Consider the following 26,978-nt stretch of genomic DNA (forward strand, 5'->3'; position numbering starts at 1 on the left):
ACTAAGTTAACACTGATTTGTCCTTCATATGTACCCATTTCTACATATATTTCAAGCATAAACTTCCTCATACTACCCTGAATGAGAAAGAACCACACTTGTGATTAAGCCATACGCCCCTTTTGAGGAGTTCTGCATGATTTGGGATTTTATCTATAAAATCAATTCCTTCACTCAAACTATGTTAAAACGGCTTTTACCTTCATATTTATCAATGTCTCGATATATTTAAACAAAAAAAACAACGTTGTACTTTGCAGTAAAAGAAAGAGCCAATCAAAAGTTTTAGGAATCCGAGAATAAGCTTATTTTCATGAGTTCTGCACGATTTCGGATTTTATGTATAAAATGAATTCATTCACTCAAACCAAGTTAAAACTGCTTTTTCCTTCATATTTATCAATGTCTAGATCGACTTCAACAAAGAACAACATTGTATTTTGCAGTAGAAGAAAGAGCAACACTGAAGGATCAGGAATCCGAGAATAAGCTTATTTTCTTATGGGCAAGTGGGAACTGCTTTGTCCTTCATATTAATCAATGTGTAGATGGATTTCAACTTCTTCTACTGCAAAGTCCAATGTTTTTCTTTGTTGAAGTCGATCTAGACATTGATGAATATGGAAGGACAAAGCAGTTTTAACTTGGTTTGAGCAAAGCAATTCATTTTATAGCAAAATCCGAAATCGTGCAGAACTCATGAAAGCAGGCTTATACTCGGATTCCTGAAACTTTAGATTTGCTCTTTCTTTTACTGCAAAGTACAACGTTGTTTTTTTGTTTAAATATTTCTAGACATGGTAAATATGAAGGACAAATCAGTTTTAACATAGTTTGAGTGAAGTAATGCATTTTATAAGCAAAATCCCAAATCATGCAGAACTCACGAAATGCTTTTTCTCGCTTTTCACTGCTTTTTACAAACTTTAGTCGGACGTTCACACCTTCTTGCATCCGAACACCTCCGCTTCCGCTTTTGATGATGTATATTCGGGCATTTGAACCTTTTTTTACCAGCTTTTTACAAACCATTGTCGGACTTTCACCGACTTTCTCCCGCTTTTCTTACCTTTTCTAACACATTTTTCAGCAATTATGGTCGGACATTCACACCTACTCACAGCTGGACACCTCCGCTCCCGCTTTTGATCATAAAATGTCGGGACATCGCTCCTTGTCTTACCAGCTTTTTACAAACTTTAGTCGAACATTCACACCTTCTTGCAGCTGAACACCTCCGCTCCCGCTTTTGATGATGTATAGTCGGGCTTTCGAGCCTTTTCTTACCCGGTTTTTACAAATTATGGTTGGACATTCAGACCTTGCAGCCGAACACCTACGCTCTCTCTTTTGATCATACATTGTTGGGCATTCGCACCTTGTCTTACCCGCATTTTACAAACTATAGTCAGACATTAACACCTTGCAGCTGAACCTCCGCTCCCTGTTTTGATCATGTATGGTCTGGCAATACTACCTTTTCTTCCCCCGTTTGTGAGTAATTATGGCTGGACATTCACACCTACTTGCAGTCGAACAGCTCTGCTCCCGCTTTTGATTATGTTTGGTTGGATATTCGAACCTTTTCTTAACTGCTTTTTACAAACCATGGTCGGACTTTCACACCTTCTTGTAGCCGAACAACTCCGCTCCCGCTATTGATTGTGTACAGTCGGGTATTTTAACCTTTTCTTACCCGCTTTTTACCAACTATGGTCGGACATTCACACCGTCTTACAGCGGAACACCTCCGCTCCCGCTTTTTATGGTGTATAGTCGGGCATTCGAACCTTTTCTTACCCGCTTTTTACAAACTATGGTAGGACATTCAAACCTTCGTGTATCCGAAAACCTCCGCTCTCTCTTTTGATCATACATTGTCGGACATTCGCACCTTTTCTTACCCGCTTTTTACAAACCATGGTCGGACTGTCACACCTTCTTGTAGCCGAACACATCCGCTCCCGCTATTGATTGTGTACAGTCGGGTATTTTAACCTTTTCTTACCCGCTTTTTACCAAGTATGGTCGGACATTCACACCTTCGTACAGCGGAACACCTCCGCTCCCTCTTTTGATGGTGTATGTTCGGGCATTCAAACCTTTTCTTACACGCTTTTTCCAAACTATGGTCGGCTATTCACAGCTTCCTCTCCACCATACTTGTATGGTGGGATATTCACAACCACTTGCATCCGAAAACCTCCGCCCCAAATTTTGTTGATATTTAGTCGGACATTCGCACCTTACCCGCTTTTGGCAAACTATGGCCTTCTTGCAGCCTAACAACTCTGATCTTGCTTTTGATGATGTAAGGTTGGGCATTCAGACCTTGCTTCACCTGCTTTTCACCAAATATAGTCGGACATTCACACCTTCTTGCAAACGAACACTTCCGCTCCACCTTTTAGTGTTCTATCACACCTTTTTTTTCACCGCATTTTATACATTATGGTTGGAAATTTTCAACCACTTTCATCCGAAGACCTCTCCTCCCGCTTTTGTTAATATATTTGAACTTTAGTTTGACATTCAAACCTTCTTGCAGCTGAACCACCTCCGCTCCCTGTTTTGATCATATATGGTCTGGCAATACTACCTTTTCTTACCCGTTTGTGAGTAATTATGGCTGGACATTCACACCTACTTGCAGCCGAACACAACCTCTCTCGCTCTTGATGATGTATGGACCGGCATTTTTACCTTTTCTAACACATTTTTCAGCAATTATGGTCGGAGATTCACACCTACTCACAGCCGAACAACTCCGCTCCCGCATTTGATGATGTATAGTCGGGCATTCTCACCCTTTCTCATCAGCTTTTTGCAAATTATGATCTGACATTCACACCTACTTGCAGTCGAACAGCTCTGCTCCCGCTTTTGATTATGTTTGGTTGGATATTCGAACCTTTTCTTAACTTCTTTTTACATATTTTGGTTGGACGTTCACACCTTCTTGTAGCCGAACACTTCCACTCCTGCTTTTGATGATGTATGGTTGGGCATTCATACCTTTTTTTTGCCCATTTTTCAGGAATTATGGGTGGACATTCACACCTTGCAGCTGAACACCTCCTATCCTACTTATGATCATGTGCGGTTTGATTTTCGAAAAGTTTCTTTCATGTTTTCTAGCAATTATTGATGGACATGTAGACCTTCTTGCAGCTGAACACCTCCGCTCCCGCTTTTGATCATACATTGTCAGGCATTCGCACCTTGTCTTACCCACTTTTTACAAACTTTAGTCGAACAGTCACACCTTTTTGCAGCCGAACACCACCTCTACCGCTTTTGATGATGTATGGTCCAGCATTCTTACCTTTTCTAACACATTCTTCAGCAATTATGGTCGGACATTCACACCTACTCAGAGCCAAACACCTCCGCTCCCGCATTTGATGGTCTATAGTCGGGCATTCTACAGCGGAAAAGACTCATTCTTATGTTTGGTTAGATATTCAAACCTTTTCTTAACTGCTTTTTACAAACTTTGGTCGGACGTTCACAATATCTTGCAGCCGAACACCTCCGCTTCCGCTTTTGATGGTGTATATTCGAGCATACGAACCTTTTCTTACCCGCTTTTTACAAACCAAGGTCAGACTTTCACACCTTCTCTTAGCTGAACAACTCCGCTCCCTCTTTTGATTGTGTACAGTCGGGTAATTTAACCTTTTCTTACCCGCTTTTTACCATCTATGGTCGGACATTCACACCGTCTTACAGCGGAACACCTCCGCTCCCTCTTTTGATGATGTATGGTTAGGCATTCGCACCTTTTCTTACCCATTTTTCAGTAATTATGGGTAGACATTCACACCTTCTTGCAGCTGAACACCTCCTCTCCTGCTTATGATCATGTGCAGTTTGATATTCGAAAATTTTCTTTCATGTTTTCTAGCAATTATTGATGGACATTCAGACCGTCTTGAAGCTGAACACCGTCTTGAAGCTGAACACCTCCGCTCCCACTTTTGATGGTGTATAGTCGGGCTTTCGAGCCTTTTCTTCCCCGGTTTTTACAAATTATGGTTGGACATTCAGACCTTCTTGCAGCCGAAAACCTCCACTCCCTCTTTTGATCATACATTGTCGGGCATTCGCACCTTTTCTTACCCGCTTTTTACAAACCATGGTTGGACTTTCACACCTTCTTGTAGCCGAACAACTCCGCTCCCGCTATTGATTGTGTACAGTCGGGTATTTTAACCTTTTCTTACCCGCTTTTTACCAACTATTGTTGGACATTCACACCGTCTTACAGCGGAACACCTCCGCTCCCTCTTTTGATGGTGTATGTTCGGGCATTCAAACCTTTTCTTACCCGCTTTTTACAAACTATGGTCAGACATTCAAACCTTCTTGTAGCCGAACACATCCACTCCTGCTTTTGATGATGGGTATTCAAACCTACTTGTTGCCCGCTTTTCATTAATTATGGGTGGACATACACACCTTGTCGCAGCCAAACACCTCCGCTCCCTGTTTTGATCATGTATGATTGGACATTCGCACCTTTTCTCACCCGCTTTTTACTATGGTCGGCTATTCACAGCTTCCTCTCCACCATACTTGTATGGTGGGATATTCACACCCACTTGCATCCGAAGACCTCCGCCCCCACTTTTGTTGATATTTAGTCGGTCATTCGCAGCTTACCCGCTTTTGGCAAACTATGGCCTTCTTGCAGCCAAACACCTCTGATCTCGTTTTTGATGATGTAAGGTTGGGCATTCAGACCTTGCTTCACCTGCTTTTCACCAAATATAGTCGAACAGTCACACCTTCTTGCAGCCGAACACTTCTGCTCCACCTTTTAGTGTTCTATGGGGTATTCACACCTTTTTTTTCACCGCATTTTATTGATTATGGTTGGAAATTCTCACCCACTCTTATCCGAAGACCTCTCCTCCTGCTTTTGTTAATATATAGTTGGGCATTCAAACCTTTTCTTACCCGCTTTTTACAAATTATGGTCGAACATTCACACCTACTTGCAGCCGAACACCTCCGCTCCCGCTTTTGATGGTGTATAGTCGGGCTTTCGAGCCTTTTCTTCCCCGGTTTTTACAAATTATGGTTGTACATTCAGACCTTGCAGCCGAAAACCTCCGCTCCCTCATTTGATCATACATTGTCAGGCATTCGCACCTTGTCTTACCCGCTTTTTATAAACTTTAGTCAGACATTCACACCTTGCAGCTGAACCACCTCCGCTCCCTGTTTTGATAATGTATGGTCTGGCAATACTACCTTTTCTTACCGGTTTGTGAGTAATTATGGCTGGACATTCACACCTACTTGCAGCCGAACACCACTTTTCCCGCTTTTGATGATGTATGGTCCGGCATTCTAGTCTGTTCTAACACATTTTTCAGCAATTATGGTTTGACATTCACACCTACTCACAGCCGAACACTTCCGCTCCCGCTTTTGATTATGTTTGGTTGGATATTCGAAACTTTTCTTCACTGCTTTTTACAAACTTTGGTCGGACATTCACACCTTCTTGCAGCCGAACACCTCCGCTTCCGCTTCCGCTTTTGATGGTATATATTCGGGCATTCGAACCTTCTCTTACCCGCATTTTACGAACAATGTTCGGACATTCAAACCTTCTTTTAGCCGAACACATCCACTCCTGCTTTTGATGATGTATGGTTGAGCATTCGCACCTTTTCTTACCCATTTTTTACAAACTATGGTCGGACATTCACACCTTCTTGCAGCTGAACACCTCCTCTCCCGCTTATGATGATGTGTGGTTTGATATTCGAAAATTTTCTTTCATTTTTTCTAGCAATTATTGATGGACATTCAGACCTTCTTGCAGCTGAACACCTCCGCTCCCGCTTTTGATGATGTATAGTCGGGCTTTCGAGCCTTTTCTTCCCCAGTTTTTACAAAATTATTGTTGGACATTCAGACCTTCTTGCAGCCGAAAACCTCCGCTCCCTCATTTGATCATACATTGTCAGGCATTCGCACCTTGTCTTACCCGCTTTTTATAAACTTTAGTCAGACATTCAAACCTTGCAGCTGAACCACCTCCGCTCCCTGTTTTGATAATGTATGGTCTGGCAATACTACCTTTTACCGGTTTGTGAGTAATTATGGCTGGACATTCACACCTACTTGCAGCCGAACACCACTTTTCCCGCTTTTGATGATGTATGGTCCGGCATTCTAGTCTTTTCTAACACATTTTTCAGCAATTATGGTTTGACATTCACACCTACTCACAGCCGAACACTTCCGCTCCCGCTTTTGATTATGTTTGGTTGGATATTTGAAACTTTTCTTCACTGCTTTTTACAAACTTTGGTCGGACATTCACACCTTCTTGCAGCCGAACACCTCCGCTTCCGCTTTTGATTGTGTACAGTCGGGTATTTTAACCTTTTCTTACCCGCTTTATACCAACTATTGTTGGACATTCACACCGTCTTACAGCGGAACACCTCCGCTCCCTCTTTTGATGGTGTATGTTCGGGCATTCGAACCTTTTCTTACCCGCATTTTACGAACTATGGTCGGACATTCAAACCTTCTTTTAGCCGAACACATCCACTCCTGCTTTTGATGATGTATGGTTGAGCATTCGCACCTTTTCTTACCCATTTTTACAAACTATGGTCGGACATTCACACCTTCTTGCAGCTGAACACCTCCTCTCCCGCTTATGATGATGTATAGTCGGGCTTTCGAGCCTTTTCTTCCCCGGTTTTTACAAAATTATTGTTGGACATTCAGACCTTCTTGCAGCCGAAAACCTCCGCTCCCTCTTTTGATCATACATTGTCGGGCATTCGCACCTTCTCTTACCCGCTTTTTACAAACCAGGGTCGGACTTTCACACCTTTTAGTAGCCGAACAACTCCGCTCCCGCTATTGATTGTGTACAGTCGGGTATTTTCACCTTTTCTTACCCGCTTTTTACCCACTATGGTCAGACATTCACACCTTCTTACAGTGGAACACCTCCGCTCCCTCTTTTGATGGTGTATGTTCGGGCATTCGAACCTTTTCTTACCCGTTTTTTACAAACTATGGTCGGACATTAAAACCTTCTTGTAGCCGAACACATCCACTCCTGCTTTTGATGATGTATGGTTGGGCATTCGTACCTTTTCTTACCCATTTTGCAGTAATTATGGGTGGACATTCACACCTTTTTGCATTTTAACACCTCCTCTCCCGCTTATGATCATGTGCGGTTTGATATTCGAAAATTCTCTTCCATGTTTTCTAGCAATTATTGATGGACATTCAGACCTTCTTGCAGCTGAACACCTCCGCTCCAGCTGTTGATGGTGTATAGTCGGGCTTTCGAGCCTTTTCTTCCCCGATTTTTACAAATTATGGATGGACATTCAGACCTTCTTTCAGCCGAAAACCTCCGCTCCCTTTTTTGATCATACATTGTCGGGCATTCGCACCTTTTCTTACCCGCTTTTTACAATTCATGGTCGGACTTTCACACCTTTTAGTAGCGGAACAACTCTGCTCCCGCTATTGATTGTGTACAATAGGGTATTTTAACCTTTTCTTACCTGCTTTTTGCCAATTATGGTTGGACATTCACACCTTCTTACAGCGGAACACCTCCGCTCCCTCCTTTGATGGTGTATGTTCGGGCATTCGAACCTTTTCTTACCCGCTTTTTACAAACTATGGTCAGACATTCAAACCTTCTTGTAGCCGAACACATCCACTCCTGCTTTTGATGATGGATATTCAAACCTACTTGTTGCCCGCTTTTCATTAATTATGGGTGTACATACACACCTTGTCGCAGCCAAACACCTCCGCTCCCTGTTAGGATCATGTATGGTTGGGCATTCGTACCTTTTCTTACCCATTTTGCAGTAATTATGGGTGGACATTCACACCTTCTTGCATTTGAACACCTCCTCTCCCGCTTATGATCATGTGCGGTTTGATATTCGAAAATTCTCTTCCATGTTTTCTAGCAATTATTGATGGACATTCAGACCTTCTTGCAGCTGAACACCTCCGCTCCAGCTGTTGATGGTGTATAGTCGGGCTTTCGAGCCTTTTCTTCCCAGATTTTTACAAAATATGGATGGACATTCAGACCTTGTTTCAGCCGAAAACCTCCTCTCCCTCTTTTGATCATACATTGTCGGGCATTCACACCTTTTCTTACCCGCTTTTTACAAACCATGGTCGGACTTTCACACCTTTTAGTAGCGGAACAACTCTGCTCCCGCTATTGATTGTGTACAATCGGGTATTTTAACCTTTTCTTACCTGCTTTTTGCCAACTATGGTCGGACATTCACACCGTCTTACAGCGGAACACCTCCGCTCCCTCTTTCATGGTGTATGTTCGGGTATTCAAACCTTTTCTTACCCGCTTTTTCCAAACTATGGTCGGCTATTCACAGCTTCCTCTCCACCATACTTGTATGGTTGGATATTCACACCCACTTGCATCCGAAGACCTCTGCCCCAAATTTTGTTGATATTTAGTCGGACATTCGCACCTTACCCGCTTTTGGCAAACTATGGCCTTCTTGCAGCCAAACACCTCTGATCTCGCTTTTGATGATGTAAGGTTGGGCATTCAGACCTTGCTTCACCTGCTTTTCACCAAATATAGTCGGACATTCACACCTTCTTGCAGCCGAACACTTCCGCTCCATCTTTTAGTGTTCTATCACACCTTTTTTTCACCGCATTTTATACATTATGGTCGGAAATTTTCAACCACTCTCATCCGAAGACCTCTCCTCCCGCTTTCTTTAATATATTTGAACTTTAGTCGGACATTCAAACCTTCTTGCAGCTGAACCACCTCCGCTCCCTGTTTTGATCATATATGGTCTGGCAATACTACCTTTTCTTACCCGTTTGTGAGTAATTATGGCTGGACATTCACACCTACTTGCAGCCGAACACAACCTCTCTCGCTTTTGATGATGTATGGACCGGCATTTTTACCTTTTCTAACACATTTTTCAGCAATTATGGTCGGAGATTCACACCTACTCACAGCCGAACAACTCCGCTCCCGCATTTGATGATGTATAGTCGGGCATTCTCACCCTTTCTCATCAGCTTTTTGCAAATTATGATCTAACATTCACACCTACTTCCAGTCAAACAGCTCTGCTCCCGCTTTTGATTATGTTTGGTTAGATATTCGAACCTTTTCTTAACTGCTTTTTACAAACTTTGGCCGGACGTTCACAATATCTTGCAGCCGAACACCTCCGCTTCCGCTTTTGATGGTGTATATTCGGGCATACGAACCTTTTCTTACCCGCTTTTTACAAACCAAGGTCGGACTTTCACACCTTCTCTTAGCTGAACAACTCCGCTCCCTCTTTTGATTGTGTACAGTCGGGTAATTTAACCTTTTCTTACCCGCTTTTTACCATCTATGGTCGGACATTCACACCGTCTTACAGTGGAACACCTCCGCTCCCTCTTTTGATGATGTATGGTTAGGCATTCGCACCTTTTCTTACCCATTTTTCAGTAATTATGGGTAGACATTAAAACCTTCTTGCAGCTGAACACCTCCTCTCCCGCTTATGATCATGTGCAGTTTGATATTCGAAAATTTTCTTTCATGTTTTCTAGCAATTATTGATGGACATTCAGACCGTCTTGCAGCTGAACACCTCCGCTCCCACTTTTGATGGTGTATAGTCGGGCTTTCGAGCCTTTTCTTCCCCGGTTTTTACAAATTATGGTTGGACATTCAGACCTTCTTGCAGCCGAAAACCTCCACTACCTCTTTTGATCATATATTGTCGGGCATTCGCACCTTTTCTTACACGCTTTTTACAAACCATGGACGGACTTTCACACCTTTTAGTAGCCGAACAACTCCGCTCCCGCTATTGATTGTGTACAGTCGGGTATTTCAACCTTTTCTTACCCGCTTTTTACCAACTATGGTTGGACATTCACACCTTCTTACAGCAGAACACCTCCGCTCCCTGTTTTGATTATGTATGGTTTGACATTCGCACCTTCTCTCACCCGCCTTTTACTATGGTCGGCCATTCACAGCTTCCTCTCCACCATACTTGTATGGTGGGATATTCACACCCACCTGCATCCGAAGACCGCCGCCCCCACTTTTGTTGATATTTAGTCGGTCATTCGCACTATAGTTTTGGCAAACTATGGCCTTCTTGCAGCCAAACACCTCTGATCTCGCTTTTGATGATGTAAGGTTGGGCATTAAGACCTTTCTTCACCTGCTTTTCACCAAATATAGTCGGACATTCACACCCACTTGCATCCGAAGACCTCCGCCCCAAATTTTGTTGATATTTAGTCGGACATTCGCACCTTACCCGTTTTTGGCAAACTATGGCCTTCTTGCAGCCAAACACCTCTGATCTCGCTTTTGATGATGTAAGGTTGGGCATTCAGACCTTGCTTCACCTGCTTTTCACCAAATATAGTTGGACATTCACACCTTCTTGCAGCCGAACACTTCCGCTCCACCTTTTAGTGTTCTATCACACCTTTTTTTCACCGCATTTTATACATTATGGTTGGAAATTTTCAACCACTCTCATCCGAAGACCTCTCCTCCCGCTTTTGTTAATATATTTGAACTTTAGTCGGACATTCAAACCTTCTTGCAGCTGAACCACCTCCGCTCCCTGTATTGATCATATATGGTCTGGCAATACTACCTTTTCTTACCCGTTTGTGAGTATTTATGGCTGGACATTCACACCTACTTGCAGCCGAACACAACCTCTCTCGCTTTTGATGATGTATGGACCGGCATTCTTACCTTTTCTAACACATTTTTCAGCAATTATGGTTGGAGATTCACACCTACTCACAGCCGAACAACTCCGCTATCGCATTTGATGGTGTATAGTCGGGCATTCTCACCCTTTCTCATCAGCTTTTTGCAAATTATGATCTGACATTCACACCTACTTGCAGTCGAACAGCTCTGCTCCCGCTTTTGATTATGTATGGTTGGATATTCGAACCTTTTCTTAACTGCTTTTTACAAACTTTGGTCGGACGTTCACACCTTCTTGTAGCCGAACACATGCACTCCTGCTTTTGATGATGTATGGTTGGGCATTCGCACCTTTTTTTTACCCATTTTTCAGGTATTATGGGTGGACATTCACACCTTCTTGGAGCTGAACACCTCCTCTCCCACTTATGATCATGTGTGGTTTGATTTTCGAAAATTTTCTTTCATGTTTTCTAGCAATTATTGATGGACATTTAGACCTTCTTGCAGCTGAACACCACCTCTCCCGATTTTGATTATGTATGGACCGGCATTTTTACCTTTTCTAACACATTTTTCAGCAATTATGGTTGGAGATTCACACCTACTCACAGCCGAATAACTCCGCTACCGCATTTGATGGTGTATAGTCGGGCATTCTCACCCTTTCTCATCAGCTTTTTGCAAATTATGATCTAACATTCACACCTACTTCCAGTCAAACAGCTCTGCTCCCGCTTTTGATTATGTTTGGTTAGATATTCGAACCTTTTCTTAACTGCTTTTTACAAACTTTGGTCGGACGTTCACAATATCTTGCAGCCGAACACCTCCGCTTCCGCTTTTGATGGTGTATATTCGGGCATACGAACCTTTTCTTACCCGCTTTTTACAAACCAAGGTCGGACTTTCACACCTTCTCTTAGCTGAACACCTCCGCTCCCTCTTTTGATGATGTATGGTTAGGCATTCGCACCTTTTCTTACCCATTTTTCAGTAATTATGGGTAGACATTCACACCTTCTTGCAGCTGAACACCTCCTCTCCCGCTTATGATCATGTGCAGTTTGATATTCGAAAATTTTCTTTCATGTTTTCTAGCAATTATTGATGGACATTCAGACCGTCTTGCAGCTGAACACCTCCGCTCCCACTTTTGATGGTGTATAGTCGGGCTTTCAAGCCTTTTCTTCCCCGGTTTTTACAAATTATGGTTGGACATTCAGACCTTCTTGCAGCCGAAAACCTCCACTACCTCTTTTGATCATACATTATCGGGCATTCGCACCTTTTCTTACCCGCTTTTTACAAACCATGGTCGGACTTTCACACCTTTTAGTAGCCGAACAACTCCGCTCCCGCTATTGATTGTGTACAGTCGGGTATTTTAACCTTTTCTTACCCGCTTTTTACCAACTATGGTTGGACATTCACACCTTCTTACAGCAGAACACCTCCGCTCCCTGTTTTGATTATGTATGGTTTGACATTCGCACCTTCTCTCACCCGCCTTTTACTATGGTCGGCCATTCACAGCTTCCTCTCCACCATACTTGTATGGTGGGATATTCACACCCACCTGCATCCGAAGACCTCCGCCCCCACTTTTGTTGATATTTAGTCGGTCATTCGCACCTTACCCGCTTTTGGCAAACTATGGCCTTCTTGCAGCCAAACACCTCTGATCTCGCTTTTGATGATGTAAGGTTGGGCATTCAGACCTTGCTTCACCTGCTTTTCACCAAATATAGTCGGACATTCACACCCACTTGCATCCGAAGACCTCCGCCCCAAATTTTGTTGATATTTAGTCGGACATTCGCACCTTACCCGCTTTTGGCAAACTATGGCCTTCTTGCAGCCAAACACCTCTGATCTCGCTTTTGATGATGTAAGGTTGGGCATTCAGACCTTGCTTCACCTGCTTTTCACCAAATATAGTCGGACATTCAACCTTTCTTGCAGCCGAACACTTCCGCTCCACCTTTTAGTGTTCTATCACACCTTTTTTTCACCGCATTTTATACATTATGGTTGGAAATTTTCAACCACTCTCATCCGAAGACCTCTCCTCCCGCTTTTGTTAATATATTTGAACTTTAGTCGGACATTCAAACCTTCTTGCAGCCGAACCACCTCCGCTCCCTGTTTTGATCATATATGGTCTGGCAATACTACCTTTTCTTACCCGTTTGTGAGTAATTATGGCTGGACATTCACACCTACTTGCAGCCGAACACAACCTCTCTCGCTTTTGATGATGTATGGACCGGCATTCTTACCTTTTCTAACACATTTTTCAGCAATTATGGTCGGAGATTCACACCTACTCACAGCCAAACAACTCCGCTCCCGCATTTGATGGTGTATAGTCGGGCATTCTCACCCTTTCTCATCAGCTTTTTGCAAATTATGATCTGACATTCACACCTACTTGCAGTCGAACAGCTCTGCTCCCGCTTTTGATTATGTATGGTTGGATATTCGAACCTTTTCTTAACTGCTTTTTACAAACTTTGGTTGGACGTTCACAATATCTTGCAGCCGAACACCTCCGCTTCCGCTTTTGATGGTGTATGGTTGGGCATTCGCACCTTTTTTTTTACCCATTTTTCAGGTATTATGGGTGGACATTCACACCTTCTTGCAGCTGAACACCTCCTCTCCCACTTATGATCATGTGTGGTTTGATTTTCGAAAATTTTCTTTCATGTTTTCTAGCAATTATTGATGGACATTTAGACCTTCTTGCAGCTGAACACCACCTCTCCCGATTTTGATTATGTATGGACCGGCATTTTTACCTTTTCTAACACATTTTTCATCAATTATGGTTGGAGATTCACACCTACTCCCAGCCGAACAACTCCGCTACCGCATTTGATGGTGTATAGTCGGGCATTCTCACCCTTTCTCATCAGCTTTTTGCAAATTATAATCTGACATTCACACCTACTTCCAGTCGAACAGCTCTGCTCCCGCTTTTGATTATGTTTGGTTAGATATTCGAACCTTTTCTTAACTGCTTTTTAAAAACTTTGGTCGGACGTTCACAATATCTTGCAGCCGAACACCTCCGCTTCTGCTTTTGATGGTGTATATTCGGGCATACGAACCTTTTCTTACCCGCTTTTTACAAACCAAGGTCGGACTTTCACACCTTCTCTTAGCTGAACAACTCCGCTCCCTCTTTTGATTGTGTACAGTCGGGTCATTTAACCTTTTCTTACCCGCTTTTTACCTTCTATGGTCGGACATTCACACCGTCTTACAGCGGAACACCTCCGCTCCCTCTTTTGATGATGTATGGTTAGGCATTCGCACCTTTTCTTACCCATTTTTCAGTAATTATGGGTAGACATTCACAACTTCTTGCAGCTGAACACCTCCTCTCCCGCTTATGATCATGTGCAGTTTGATATTCGAAAATTTTCTTTCATGTTTTCTAGCAATTATTAATGGACATTCAGACCGTCTTGCAGCTGAACACCTCCGCTCCCACTTTTGATGGTGTATAGTCGGGCTTTTGAGCCTTTTCTTCCCCGGTTTTTACAAATTATGGTTGGACATTCAGACCTTCTTGCAGCCGAAAACCTCCACTCCCTCTTTTGATCATACATTGTCGGGCATTCGCACCTTTTCTTACCCGCTTTTTACAAACCATGGTCGGACTTTCACACCTTTTAGTAGCCGAACAACTCCGCTCCCGCTATTGATTGTGTACAGTCGGGTATTTTAACCTTTTCTTACCCGCTTTTTACCAACTATGGTCGGACATTCACACCTTCTTACAGCAGAACACCTCCGCTCCCTGTTTTGATTATGTATGGTTTGACATTCACACCTTCTCTCACCCGCCTTTTACTATGGTCGGCCATTCACAGCTTCCTCTCCACCATACTTGTATGGTGGGATATTCACACCCACTTGCATCCGAAGACCTCCGCCCCCACTTTTGTTGATATTTAGTCGGTCATTCGCACCTTACCCGCTTTTGGCAAACTATGGCCTTCTTGCAGCCAAACACCTCTGATCTCGCTTTTGATGATGTAAGGTTGGGCATTCAGACCTTGCTTCACCTGCTTTTCACCAAATATAGTCGGACATTCACACCTTCTTGTAGCCGAACACTTCCGCTTTTAGTGTTCTATGAGGCATTCACATATTTTTTTTCACCGTATTTTATAGATTATGGTTGGAAATTCTCACCCACTCTCATCCGAAGACCTCTCCTCCCGCTTTTGTTAATATATAGTCGGGCATTCGAACCTTTTCTTACCCGCTTTTTACAAATTATGGTCGAACATTCACACCTACTTGCAGCTGAATACTTCCGCTCCACCTTTTAGGTATGCATGGTTGGCATTTGCACCTCTTTTTATACTGATTGCTGAAGATTAAGTTGTTCTTTCTCAAACTACAATTTTTTTTTAATTGTTGAAACTTGATTTGAAGTGGATAAATAAGGAGGACAAACAGTTTTAAGTCAGGCTGATAGAAGGAATTAATTTTATAGCAAAATCTGTATTTCGTCATATGTCGAGAGATGCTTATTGCTGAAGAAGTTCTTTCTCATTCTACAAAGTACAACGTTGTTTATCGTTGAAACTTGATTAGACATGAATAAATATGAAGGACAAAGCAGTCTTAACTTGGTTTGAGTTAATGAATTCGTTATATAGGAGAATCTGAATTCGTGCATAACTCATAAAATAGAGCTTATTTTCGGATTCCTGAAGAATGAGTCTGGTTCTTTCTCATAATACAAAGTTTGTTGTTTATTGTTGAAACTTCATCAGAAGTGAAGAAATAAATGAATGCCTATCAACAAATGTGGGATCTAAACTCTAGTGCTTCCTCTAAAATAATTTCCTTTCTCAATTTAGAAATGTGTGTGTGTAAGTCACAACACCCGTGACACCAAAACGGCTTTCTTTTCTCTACACTCTGCACTATGAGCACACACACCAAATCAGAAAGGCTTTTTTCTCTCTTTTCTACATTATGGACTGTGGGGACACAAAACCGCTCTCTCTCTTTTTTTTTTTTTTATCGTGTGCCAGGGCGTTGTCTCACGTATTAGATTATGCTTAAGATACGAATGGGTTTATCAGTCACATCAGAATCCATACATACTGATCCTCCCGTAATAAAATGGTCGGATCTTATCAAACACACTTTGTTTCTTGTGACAATCAAGTCAGCGAAACAGCGTATACACGTCAAGACACTGAATCAAGTTTGCCACAAGAACTCATAAGTTTGGCAGTATTGTTCTGCCGTCAGCAATCATACACCCATTTTATTTTCGTGAGACATGTGCAAGCACCTGTTCATCTACTGTTCTATCACTATGAATTAGTGATCTATTATCAATAAGGATACTTCTACAACTACTATCAAAGTATGTCCGGACTTCTTATGTTGTCAGTTGCTATATATGAATAAGTGGGTAGCTACTGACAAGCATTAAGCATGTCACACAGCCCAAACATATAACATTTCAGGACACACCACACAGTTAACAACCACAGTGAAGCGTGTCAAAGCCCAAACATGTAACATTCAACAGGACACTTACACAACACATTCAAATCAAACAGTCAGACAACATACAAGAACATATACCCCAGCCGGCATTGCTCCCTGCCTATTTTCGTACAGCACACTATGTGTGCGCACACCTTTATTCACAAACTCTTCAACTTATACTCTTTTACCGAAGTTTTTACAGCTCGATTGGCCGAATACCCTTTGATCCTATTTCGGTGAATTTGACATCTGCCTTACATATAACAGATTAGCGGTTTAGCAGTTTTAATTTAGTTTGAGTGAAGGAATTCATTTTATAGCAAAATCCGAAATCGTGAAGAACTCATGAAAGTAAGCTTATTCTCGGATTCCTGAAACTTTAGATTTGCTCTTTCTTTTACTGCAAAGTACAACGTTGTTTTTTTTGTTTAAATCTTTCTAGACATGGTAAATATTAAGGACAAAGCAGTTTTCACATAGTTTGAGTGAAGGAATTCATTTTATAGATAAAATCCCAAGAGTCTGCTGAGAAAAGAGAGTGAATGCGAAGTAGACTTTAACACGGCTATGGGAGCGAGCCGAGTGTGGGCTAACCGGGAGAATTGCTTGAAAGAAACGCGACACCGAATGAGCGATCAGAACAAAGCCTCAATACGGGATTCTCGTGGTGTTTTTGTTGCTGCCTTGTCTTTTGCACAGAGTAAAAGACAAGGCAGCCATCGATTGTTCCTAGTTGGTCAGCCGAGGAGCAAGGGGGGGGGGGGGGGGAGCAAGCGTCTCAACCAAGCAAAGCTCACCATGGGGAAGGTGGCTATGCCAACTAGCCTGATGCCCTGCTCCCGCAGTGACGGATAATCGTACTCTGGTTTCTCTTCATAACGTACAAGTCTTTCGCCTTTTACTAAAGATTTCTGTGGAGAGCAGCACTAATGAGTTGTTTCTATTATTGGCAGGCTTTACCTTTGCGGGTGAAGCCCTTTCTGTCTGTGCAAAAGAAATCTTGTTACTGTGCAGAGTGACTTCTCTGAGTAGAGTCGCCTTACTTGTTGCGACTGTGCCGATGTTCGAAGCTGGAGTGCAAAGTTGTTGCTTGAATGGTGCTTGCTGGAGCGTGCGGGAGTGCAAAGTTATACCATTTAAAAGGGCTGAAGAGTGCTCAGTGCAGCGGGTGGGCGACACTCTGGCCACCTTGAAAACCGAGGTTACATCCACTACCAGGGGCAGCCCAAGTTCTGCCGCAAGTGTGGTGAGCATGGGCACCTGGTTGAGGCTTGTACCAAGGTGTTATGTGGGAAGAGCAGAGAAATTGGGCAAACTTTTGGAGAGTGTCCAAATGGCAGGAAATGTAATCTCTGTGGAGAATTAAATCACCTCTTCAGAGATTGCCCTAAATCTTTTGCCAACAAATTAAAGACGGTAAAGCCACAGTCAAGCCAACAAAGAGAAGGACCAAAGGTGGCAGTTGGTGAACAAAGTGAAGAGGTTGACCCAATAAATTCAAACTTCCCGCCAAAAGCTTGGATTGGAAGTGAGGAGCAAAAAGGGGAGGGGCCTGTAGAGGCCTCACCACTCAGTGTTGAAGTCTGTGAGAATTCACAGGCAGAGGGTGGAGCTACGCTAAATGAGGAGGAAGAGCAGACAGGTGAGTCTAGTGAAGATACTCACCTCCCCGAAGGTCAACAGCCGAAGAGGACGGCATCTGAGCCTCTGATTCCCCAGTGGTATCAGAGATGAGGGGAAGGGTTAGGTCCCTTTCAGACAGTTCTTCAGTGGAAGAACCTAGAGTCTTCCCCTCCGACTCACCAAATGAGGTCTCCTTTTTAACTTCAGCTCTACAATCAACCCCCAGGGACTCAAAGTTAAATGCAACATTGCGTCAGAGGCCAACACCGAGAGTCCGAAAAGGAAATATAGATCACCCTACTCACTTTTCACCTAAAGAAATTAAGGAAGAGCTAGTTTCCCAAGAAATAACCTGTGTGTAATTTGTTTTGATAACTTAGAAAAACGAAAATGACATACCTACTTTCCTTTATGCTTTTAATGGTTCTCACCTTCTCAACACTAAATGTGAGAAGTGTGAAATCAAAGACAAGAGCCCAGAGTATTTTATCCTTCTTAGACTCCATAAAATCAGATGTGTTTTTAATACAAGAATGTGGACTACCTTTTTAAAAAAACCATAGACAATGGGAGGAAATGTGGCCCCATTTATCGATATGGAGTGGCTCAAATCAAAATAAAAATGATGGTGTGGCCATTCTAATTAAAAATCCGCATGTTCTGGTGAAAGGTAGCACAGTGGTGAGAGACGGACGGGCACTTTTAGCACACTTGAATTTTATGGGGCAAGACTTTAACCTCTTAAATATTTATGGTTTCAATGGAAAAAATGAAAGGTATGACCTTTTAGAAGATATACAGCTTTACATGCTAGGGCAAGTACCTTTAGTTGTAGGAGGGGATTTTAACTGTATCTTGAGCAGGAAAGATAGAAAAAGAGCAGGGGTAGATTTTAAAGTGGATAAGACTTCGATTTTACTTCAGGGCATATGCAGGGATTTTAAGCTTACTGACTGTTTTAAAACCATGCATCCCAGAGAGGAGGGCTTCACCTGGTTTAGTCATGATGGCACCAGAGCCTCTCGCATTGATTATTTCTTTACTAGAGATTGCCCACCCACTGATGTTAGATTAACCCCTGTTTTCTTTTCAGACCACCTTATGCTCTCCTGCACCCTTTCACCCCCTTCTGGTGTGACGGTAGGAAGTGGTCTGTGGAAACTCAACTGTTCCCTGTTGGAGGATGAAATCATAGTCAGTCAGTACAGGGAATGTTATAAAGAGTGGCAGACCCTTCAAGACCTCTACGAAACACATGCACAATGGTGGGAAATGGTGAAGGAAACGACCCAGACTTTTTTTAAACAGCAAGGTAAACGTAAAAAAAGGAAAGAGAATAGATGTATGATGGGACTACATAAACGCTTACAGCGCTACTTTAAACTAAATCAGTGTGGCATAGACTTTAAAGAAGAAATCAAAGATGTCAAAAAGGAAATGTCAGTTTTAGCAGAAATAAAGAGTAAAGGAATTTTTGTAAGAAGCAGGGAGCAGGAAATTGAGGAAGGTGAAAAAGAAAGAAAGTTATAAATAAAAAGGAGTGTATTCAAAATCTAAAAAGAGAAGATGGGTTTTTAACAAAATCCACACAAGAGATGATTGAAACTGTACATACCTTTTATAGTAACATGTACAAAGAGAAACCAGTGCACTTGGAAACATCGGCAGAAATCTTAAAATTCGTTGACAAAACCGTAAAAGAGAATGCACACTTGACACAGAATTTTACTGCTTTAGAGTTAAAAAAATGCCTAACAGGTTTTAAGAGAAGTCGAGCTCCGGGTTTAGACGGGCTTCCTGCAGAATTCTATCTGACCTATTGGGACCTTTTATCATCAGACATTTTAGATGTTTTTAAAGATTTTGAAAAACTCGACCGACTGCCTGACAGTTTTAGAGTGGGAATAGTGACTCTACTTTATAAAAAAAATGATAAGACTGACCTAAAGAATTGGAGGCCCATCACACTTTTAAACTTTGACTGTAAACTTTTTAGCAAGGTTTTAGCGACACGGATGTCCTCTGTTTTAGAGGAGGTAATTCACCCAGACCAAGCTTGTGCCATCTCAGGGAGACAACTCACCGACAGCCTCGTACTGATTCGAGACATCATTGATTACGCTAGAGACAGAAACACCCGGCTTGTCATCTTAAATTTAGACTTTGAAAAAGCATTTGATCGGGTCTCGCATCAATATCTCTTTCAGGTGTTGCAGCCATCGAAAAGGGCCCGATTGTTCCTACTTGGTGAGCTTTGCTTGGTTGAGACGCTTGCCGCCCACCCCCCCCCCCCCCCCCTGATCCTCGGCTGACCAAGTAGAAACAATCTATTCGATGGCTGCCTTGTCTTTTACTCTGTGCAAAAGACAAGTCAGCCACAAACACCACGGGAACACCGTATTGAGGCTTTGTTCTGACCACTCATTCGGTGTCGCGTTTCTTTCAAGCAATTCTCCCGGTTAGCCCGCACTCGGCTCGCTCCCAGAGCCGTGTTAAAGTCCACTTCGCATTCACTCTCTTTTCTCAGCAGATTAAAAGAAAGTTTCATCTTGGGCTCCCTGAAACTTCCATCCTGCACCGCTGTTTGCTTTTTCACAAGAGCAGAGGAGAGCGCACCGTTCCCAGCGGCACTGCAGTCCCGGGTCGAGGCTTGGAGTGAACGGAGCAAGCTTCTTTTTCAACTCCTATTCTTAAAAATCCATTTAATATGTTGTCCTCGTATAGAGGACATATTAAACTGATAAGAACAGATACTACACTTGATCTTAGCCAAAAGGCCGAGAAGCGATAACTGTCCACTGTTTCAGGTCCGAGGGCCCTTGCTGGCACAATGCGCACTTGTAGCAGTGTTCTTTTTATGGCCATAGGTGGCCAGAGTGTCACGTTGCACCTCCGCCCACCCGCTGCACTGAGCACTCTTCAGCCCTTTTAAATGGTATAACTTTGCACTCCCGCATGCTCCAGCAAGCACCATTCAAGCAACAACTTTGCACTCCAGCTTCGAACATCGGCACAGTCGCAACAAGTAAGGCGACTCTACTCAGAGAAGTCACTCTGCAAAGTAGCAAGATTTTTTTTGCACAGACAGAAAGGGCTTCACCCGCAAAGGTAAAGCCTGCCAATAATAGAAACAACTCATTAGTGCTGCTCTCCACGGAAGTCTTTAGTAAAAGGCGAAAGACTTGTATGTTATGAAGAGAAACCAGAGTACGATTATCCGTCACTGCGGGAGCAGGGCATCAGGCTAGTTGGTATAGCCACCTTCCCCATGGTGAGCTTTGCTTGGTTGAGACGCTAAAGTCTACTTCGCATTCACTCTCTTTTCTCTGCAGACTCTTGGGATTTTATCTATAAAATGAATTCCTTCACTCAAACTATGTTAAAACTGCTTTGTCGTTCATATTTACCATGTCTAGAAAGATTTAAACAAAAAAAACAACGTTGTACTTTGCAGTAAAAGAAAGAGCAAATCTAAAGTTTCAGGAATCCGAGAATAAGCTTACTTTCATGAGTGCTTCACGATTTCGGATTTTGCTATAAAATGAATTCCTTCACTCAAACTAAATTAAAACTGCTAAACCGCTAATCTGTTACATGTAAGGCAGATGTCAAATTCACCGAAATAGGATCTAAGGGTATTCGGCCAATTGAGCTGTAGCAGCTTCGGTAAAAGAGTATAAGTTGAAGAGTTTGTGAATAAAGGTGTGTGCACACATAGTGAGCTGTAGGAAAATAGGCAGGGAGCAATGCCGGCTGGGGTATATGTTCTTGTATGTTGTCTGACTGTTTGATTTGAATGTGTTGTGTAAGTGTCCTGTTGAATGTTTGGGCTTTGACACTTCACTGTGGTTGTTAACTGTGTGGTGTGTCCTGAAATGTTATATGTTTGGGCTGTGTGACATGCTTAATGCTTGTCAGTAGCTACCCACTTATTCATATATAGCAACTGACAACATAAGAAGTCTGGACATACTTTGATAGTAGTTGTAGAAGTATCCTTATTGATAATAGAGAAACTAATTCATAGTGATAGAACAGTAGATGAACAGGTGCCTGCACGTCTCACGAAAATAAAATGGGTGTATGATTGCTGACGGCAGAGCAATACTGCCAAACTTATGAGTTCTTGTGGCAAACTTGATTCAGTGTCTTGACGTGTATACGCTGTTTTGCTGACTTGATTGTCACAAGAAACAAAGTGTGTTTGATAAGATCCGACCATTTTATTACGGGAGGATCAGTATGTATGGATTCTGATGTGACTGATAAACCCATTCGTATCTTAAGCATAATCTAATACGTGAGACAACGCCCTGGCACACAATCAAAAAAAAAAAGAGAGAGCGGTTTTGTGTCCCCACAGTCCATAATGTAGAAAAGAGAGAAAAAAGCCTTTCTGATTTGGTGTGTGTGCTCATAGTGCAGAGTGTAGAGAAAAGAGAGAAAAGAAAGCCGTTTTGGTGTCACGGGTGTTGTGACTTACACACACACATTTCTGAATTGAGAAAATAAATTATTTTAGAGGAAGCAGTAGAGTTTAGATCCCACATTTGTTGATAGGCATTCATTTATTTCTTCACTTCTGATGAAGTTTCAACAATAAACAAACTTTGTATTATGAGAAAGAACCAGACTCATTCTTCAGGAATCCGAAAATAAGCACGAATTCGGATTCTCCTATAAAACGAATTAATTAACTCAAACCAAGTTAAGACTGCTTTGTCCTTCATATTTATTCATGTCTAATCAAGTTTCAACGATAAACAACGTTGTACTTTGTAGAATGAGAAAGAACTTCTTCAGCAATAAGCATCTCTCGACATATGACGAAATACAGATTTTGCTATAAAATTAATTTCTTCTATCAGCGTGACTTAAAACTGTTTGTCCTCCTTATTTATCCACTTCAAATCAAGTTTCAACAATTAAAAAAAAATTGTAGTTTGAGAAAGAACAACTTAATCTTCAGCAATCAGTATAAAAAGAGGGTAACAAAAGGTGCAAATGCCAACCATACATCACTAAAAGGTGGAGCGGAAGTATTCAGCTGCAAGTAGGTGTGAATGTTCGACCATAATTTGTAAAAAGTGGGTAAGAAAAGGTTCGAATGCCCGACTAAATATTAACAAAAGCGGGAGGAGAGGTCTTCGGATGAGAGTGGGTGAGAATTTCCTACCATACAAGTATGGTGGAGAGGAAGCTGTGATTGGCCGACAATAGTAAAAAGCAGGTGAGAAAAGGTGCGAATGTCAAAACATACATGATCAAAACAGGGAGCGGAGGTGTTTGGCTGCGACAAGGTGTGAATGTCCACCCATAATTAATGAAAAACGGGCAACAAGTAGGTTCGAATGCACAACCATACATCATCAAAAGCAGCAGTGGATGTGTTCGGCTTCAAGAAGGTATGAATGTCCATCAATAATTGCTATAAAACATGAAAGAAAATTTTCGAATATCAAACCGCACATAATCATAAGCGGGAGCGGAGGTGTTCCGCTGCAAGAAGGTGTGAATATCCACCCATAATTACTGAAAAATGGGTAAGAAAAGGTGCGAATGCCCAACCATACATCATCAAAAGCAGGAGTGGATGTGTTCGGCTACAAGAAGGTTTGAATGTCCGACCATAGTTTGTAAAAAGCGGGTAAGAACAGGTTTGTATGCCCGACTGTACACAATCAAAAGAGGGAGCGGAGTTGTTCAGCTACAAGAAGGTGTGAAAGTCCGACCATGGTTTGTAAAAAGCGGGTAAGAACAGGTTCGTATGCCCGAATATACACCATCAAATGCGGGAGCGGAGGTGTTCGGCTGTGAGTAGGTGTGAATCTCCAACCATAATTTCTGAAAAATGTGTTAGAAAAGGTAAGAATGCCGGTCCATACATCATCAAAAGCGGGAGAGGTGGTGTTCGGCTGCAAGTAGGTGTGAATGTCCAGCCATAATTACTCACAAATGGGTAAGAAAAGGTAGTATTGCCAGACCATACATGATCAAAACAGGGAGCGGAGGTGGTTAAGCTGCAAGAAGGTGTTAATGTCCGACTAAAGTTTGTAAAAAGCGGGTAAGAAAAGGTGCGAATGCCCGACAATGTATTATCAAAAGAGGGAGCGGAGGTTTTCGGCTGAAAGAAGGTCTGAATGTCCAACCATAATTTGTAAAAACCGGGGAAGAAAAGGTTAAAATACCCGACTGTACACAATCAAAAGAGGGAGCGGAGTTGTTCAGCTAAGAGAAGGTGTGAAAGTCCGACCATGGTTTGTAAAAAGCGGGTAAGAAAAGGTTCGTATGCCCGAATATACACTATCAAAACCGGAAGCGTAGGTGTTCAGCTGCAAGAAGGTGTGAACGTCCGACCAAAGTTTGTGAAAAAGCAGTTAAGAAAAGGTTCGAATATCTAACCAAACATAATCAAAAGCGGGAGCAGAGCTGTTCGACTGCAAGTAGGTGTGAATGTCAGAGAATAATTTGCAAAAAGCTGATGAGAAAGGGTGAGAAATCCCGACTATACACCATCAAATGCGGTAGCGGAGTTGTTCTGCTGTGAGTAGGTGTGATTCTCCAACTATAATTGCTGAAAAATGTGTTAGAAAAGGTAAGAATGCCGGTCCATACATCATCAAAAGCGAGAGAGGTTGTGTTCGGCTGCAAGTAGGTGTGAATGTCCAGCCATAATTACTCACAAACGGGTAAGAAAAGGTAGTATTGCCAGACCATATATGATCAAAACAGGGAGCGGAGGTGGTTCAGCTGCAAGGAGGTTTGAATGTCCGACTAAAGTTCAAATATATTAACAAAAGCGGGAGGAGAGGTCTTCGGATGAGAGTGGTTGAAAATTTCCGACCATAATGTATAAAATGCGGTGAAAAAAAGGTGTGATAGAACACTAAAAGGTGGAGCGGAAGTGTTCGGCTGCAAGAAGGTGTGAATGTCCGACTATATTTGGTGAAAAGCAGGTGAAGCAAGGTCTGAATGCCCAACCTTACATCATCAAAAGCGAGATCAGAGGTGTTTGGCTGCAAGAAGGCCATAGTTTGCCAAAAGCGGGTAAGGTGCGAATGTCCGACTAAATATCAACAAAATTTGGGGCGGAGGTCTTCGGATGCAAGTGGGTGTGAATATCCCACCATACAAGTATGGTGGAGAGGAAGCTGTGAATAGCCGACCATAGTTTGGAAAAAGCGGGTAAGAAAAGGTTTGAATGCCCGAACATACACCATCAAAAGAGGGAGCGGAGGTGTTCTGCTGTACGAAGGTGTGAATGTCCGACCATACTTGGTAAAAAGCGGGTAAGAAAAGGTTAAAATACCCGACTGTACACAATCAATAGCGGGAGCGGATGTGTTCGGCTACAAGAAGATGTGAAAGTCCGACCATGGTTTGTAAAAAGCGGGTAAGAAAAGGTGCGAATGTCCGACAATGTATGATCAAAAGAGAGAGCGGAGGTTTTCGGATACAAGAATGTTTGAATGTCCCACCATAGTTTGTAAAAAGCGGGTAAGAAAAGGTTCGAATGCCCGACTATACACCATCAAAAGCGGGAGCAGAGGTGTTCCGCTGTAAGACGGTGTGAATGTCCGACCATAGTTGGTAAAAAGCGGGTAAGAAAAGGTTAAAATACCCGACTGTACACAATCAATAGCGGGAGCGGAGTTGTTCGGCTACAAGAAGGTGTGAAAGTCCGACCATGGTTTGTAAAAACCGGGAAGAAAAGGCTCGAAAGCCCGAGTATTCACCATCAAAAGTGGGAGCGGAGGTGTTCAGCTGCAAGACGGTCTGAATGTCCATCAATAATTGCTTTAAAACAAGAAAGTAAATTTTCGAATATCAAACCGCACATGATCATAAGCGGGAGAGGTGGTGTTCGGCTGCAAGAAGGTGTGAATGTCCACCCATAATTCATGAAAAATGGGTAAAAAAAAAGGTGCGAATGCCTAACAATACATTATCAAAAGCAGGTGTGAATGTCAGATCATAATTTGTAAAAAGCTGATGAGAAAGGGTGAGAATGCCCGACTATACACCATCAAATGCGGGAGCGGAGGTGTTCGGCTCTGAGTAGGTGTGAATGTCCGACCATAATTGCTGAAGAATGTGTTAGAAAAGGTAAGAATGCTGGACCATACATCATCAAAAGCGGGAGAGGTGGTGTTCGGCTGCAAAAAGGTGTGACTGTTCGACTAAAGTTTGTAAAAAGTGGGTAAGACAAGGTGCGAATGCCTGACAATGTATGATCAAAAGCGGGAGCGGAGGTGTTCAGCTGCAAGAAGGTCTACATGTCCATCAATAATTGCTAGAAAACATGAAAGAAACTTTTCGAAAATCAAACCGCACATGATCATAAGTGGGATAGGAGGTGTTCAGCTGCAAGGTGTGAATGTCCACCCATAATTCCTGAAAAATGGGCAAAAAAAGGTGTGAATGCCCAACCATACATCATCAAAAGCAGGAGTGGAAGTGTTCGGCTACAAGAAGGTGTGAACGTCCAACCAAAATATGTAAAAAGAAGTTAAGAAAAGGTTCGAATATCCAACCAAACATAATCAAAAGCGGGAGCAGAGCTGTTCGACTGCAAGTAGGTGTGAATGTCAGATCATAATTTGCAAAAAGCTGATGAGAAAGGGTGAGAATGCCCGACTATACATCATCAAATGCGGGAGCGGAGTTGTTCGGCTGTGAGTAGGTGTGAATCTCCGACCATAATCTCTGAAAAATGTGTTAGAAAAGGTAAAAATGCCGGTCCATACATCATCAAAAGCGAGAGAGGTTGTGTTCGACTGCAAGTAGGTGTGAATGTCCAGCCATAATTACTCACAAACGGGTAAGAAAAGGTAGTAGCCAGACCATATATGATCAAAACAGGGAGCGGAGGTGGTTCAGCTTCAAGAAGGTTTGAATGTCAAACTAAAGTTCAAATATATTAACAAAAGCGGGAGGAGAGGTCTTCGGATGAGAGTGGTTGAAAATTTCCAACTATAATGTATAAAATGCGGTGAAAAAAAAGGTGTGATAGAACACTAAAAGGTGGAGCGGAAGTGTTCGGCTGCAAGAAGGTGTGAATGTCCGA

At 42.5% G+C, this 26,978-nt stretch overlaps 3 non-coding genes across 3 annotated transcripts; 1 reads left to right on the top strand and 2 right to left on the bottom strand.

Annotated features, from left to right (window-relative positions):
- Positions 1 to 17,145: 17,145 nt before the first annotated feature.
- Positions 17,146 to 17,259, top strand: LOC140280723 (U5 spliceosomal RNA). Its single transcript, XR_011909653.1, has one exon. It is a non-coding gene; the product is annotated as a U5 spliceosomal RNA (small nuclear RNA).
- A 3,257-nt stretch (positions 17,260 to 20,516) lies between these two features.
- On the bottom strand, positions 20,517 to 20,700 carry LOC140280529 (U2 spliceosomal RNA). Its single transcript, XR_011909488.1, has one exon. It is a non-coding gene; the product is annotated as a U2 spliceosomal RNA (small nuclear RNA).
- Positions 20,701 to 21,008: 308 nt separating this feature from the next.
- Positions 21,009 to 21,122, bottom strand: LOC140280618 (U5 spliceosomal RNA). Its single transcript, XR_011909558.1, has one exon. It is a non-coding gene; the product is annotated as a U5 spliceosomal RNA (small nuclear RNA).
- Between the last annotated feature and the right edge of the window lie 5,856 nt (positions 21,123 to 26,978).

This window comes from Leuresthes tenuis, unplaced genomic scaffold (genome assembly GCF_036924035.1).
Source record: "Leuresthes tenuis unplaced genomic scaffold, fLeuTen1.0.hap1 SCAF_21, whole genome shotgun sequence".
Taxonomy (NCBI): domain Eukaryota; kingdom Metazoa; phylum Chordata; class Actinopteri; order Atheriniformes; family Atherinopsidae; genus Leuresthes; species Leuresthes tenuis.